A 2,997-nucleotide genomic window follows, 5' to 3' on the forward strand; every position below is an offset into this window, starting at 1 on the left:
TTCTCCTTATTAATGCAGTACACCTCCAATCCATTGATAATATGTGAACACTTCTTGTCAGGTATTGCTTGATATTCCTCCTCTTTACACACAGTACAGGATCCATTACTAGCTTTTACTCACTATTTGTACTATTTTTTGCTTTATAGAAATGCAGCAGTGATGATGCTTGTGTTACTTGTCCAAGTTACATTTATATGGCAAGCAGAAGCATGGATCAGGTTTTATTGTTCATAATGGACATTACGTACAATAGGCCTAACAAGTAGAGAAGTTTTGAAGAATTTTTTACCACTTAACATTTCAAAAAAATTCACTGAAACTAATTTAGCACTAGTCCTACAAGCTCTAGTTTTGACAAGTTAATTTTTCAAAAAAATAAGCCTGTACCAGTATTTGTGAGAAAAAACAAAGTAACCTCTTTAGCTGGACATTGGACTACAAACATCAAACATAGTTACTGACAATGACAGAAAACAGACAAAGAGCCTCCAAAGATTATGTTGGTCAGCAGTGAGTGCTATATAATGTGTATCATGAAGAAAACAACAACATAAATGTTTTATTTTTATAATCTTAGGATTTCATTAAGGATTTAATAAGTAGAACTGTTCATTTATTTTAAATGTATTATTTTTTAATTGAAGGTTTTAGTTCAGACCCTCAGGCTACCTGCAATGACAGCCAATGATAAGATGATTAGGTAATTTTAGGTACCATTCTATCTCTAACACATCGACATTGGGGGTTTTCATAGGTACTGGCATCATGGCCTTGCTGTTTCAGTCCGATCTTGCCTTGGATCCTATTTATAATATTATTATTACTTATTACATCTACACTTGCAATGTACTGTTATTATTACTTATTACTGTAAAGCCCATGTCCCGTGGAATAGTTGATGTACAGCCTTTGCATGGCATTACATTGTATAAGGAGGAGAACAGAGGCCCTGTGAGTTGGAGACAAATGTTTCAACTTATATCTAGCTGTACTTATGTATCAAATTTTCAACACCATCCGCTATTCTTACTGACTGAATGACATTGTCACTTTACATGACATAAAAATGGAAGAACAGCTGAAATATTCATACAACCTAAAAGATCCCTCTTTGCCTTGGTTAGCAAACCAAGCAGGTATGTCATGCTGTTTGTTGCTGCCAATCAATTCACGCAACAGTTTCAGTTCAGGACTTGGAAAGGTATGTTTTTTTTCAAATTTTTGTGAACATAACTTAGAACTCAAGGCTACTATTACGATATATTTCTGGTACATATCGGGTAAAACCAGTCACCAGGAGGTTGAGACAACAATAAGCAACAGCAAGTCACATCAAGTTGAAGGAACACTCAGCTATCATTAGGAAAGCTTTATTGAAGTATCTTGATCCATATTTACTGAAGGAATGGATTATTATGATGATACTCCGGTAAGACTGTATTAAATTATTAGTGTAGCATAATAATGTATTTCAATTACAGTTAATTTATCAAGTAAAGCTAAACCAGATACAGCTAGAAAGCAACAGCAATAGTAAAGAAGAAGGCCCCAAGGGGTGCAATCTAAAAGCTGGCATATTTGGTCATAGTCTTTGTTCCCCTAGAGACAGTATGCTTGGAGAGCTCCCTGGCAACCAGAAACGCTGGATTTCTTTACTAGTGATGGTAATGAGACCTCAGTAGCAATTTTCTCAAAGATGTCATTCACAAAGGAGTTCCTGATACTCATGGCTTTGGAGATACCAGTCTTGGAGTGGGCCTGCTTGACGACCTTGTCGATACAGATGGAGTAACTTTCCTTGCGGATATGTCTCCTCTTGCTGGTGTTGTCCCCAGTGGATACTTTTGTCATAGTGGTGGCCTTCTTCTTGCGCTTTTTGCTTGCAACTTTTCCTGGCATCTTTAGATTTGAAAGGCTGATAAATAAATTGCTGAAAAGTGGACATGTATGTACATGTATAAGTTACTTGCATGTACGTGTACATTTGTAGTTGTATTAACCTTTCAGTCCGATTTATCCTCCCATTTAAAAATGTATATGTTGTTAATATTACCATTTTTACTGCAGGATGATGACCCTGGCATTTTTTCTTTTTTCCTGATGATGACACCATAAAGACTCCACAGTCAACGAGGAGGTATGCATAGTTATAATGATATGTAATTGTTTTGTATCCGCTATATGGTGCATGTGCATGTTTTTAAATGTCTTTCTCTTATTTTAAACTCCTTTTTCTTCCTCCCTGCATTTATATTTCTAGGGGAAGAGAAATGAAAGAGGCACTTGATCAATTAAAATTACTTTGCCCTCGGACTCTTACGATGCATCGACCTGATTAAGAACTTTGAGCTGTGCTTATAAGAAGCTCGAAGCAAGATCATTTTTGCTAAGCCATGCACTGTATACCAGTACATGCATATCATGTTGCTTTCACCACCTTGCATGCAAAGCTAAGGGACTTACAGTAAAGCTGCTTGTATCTAATCTTATGTCTGCCTTGCACATGCATGAATTCATTTATTCATTAAATAATTTAGCCTGTATTTTTATTTTGCTTAGACTAACAAAAAAGACTCAAAGAAAAAAGGATAACAAGGTTGCAAGCTCAGACAACAATAAAAAAACTCCTGGAAAAAGAGGTCACCTCTTTTAAAGATAAATTTAAACAAGTAAGTACATATCATCAGGTCAACATATATATTACGTACTAATATCATCAGGTCAAACCTAATTTCACAAGAGCACGTAACTACTAATGCTATTGTTACAGGTCTGATTCCATCCTCTATTGTTTGTCAAACACTCATTGATGTCTACAAGAAGTAGTCAGTAGCAAGATACTTGTATATTCTCTTGCCTCCACAAACGTGTTCATTGATGATGTATAAATTGATGATGGCTCTTTATGATGATACTTTAGTAAGACACGATTAGAATATTAGTATAGCATAATAATGCATTTCAATTATAGTTAATTTATCAAGTAAAGCTCAA

This window comes from Amphimedon queenslandica, unplaced genomic scaffold (assembly GCF_000090795.2).
Source record: "Amphimedon queenslandica unplaced genomic scaffold, v1.1 AMPQUscaffold_13177, whole genome shotgun sequence".
NCBI classification, from domain to species: Eukaryota; Metazoa; Porifera; class Demospongiae; order Haplosclerida; family Niphatidae; genus Amphimedon; species Amphimedon queenslandica.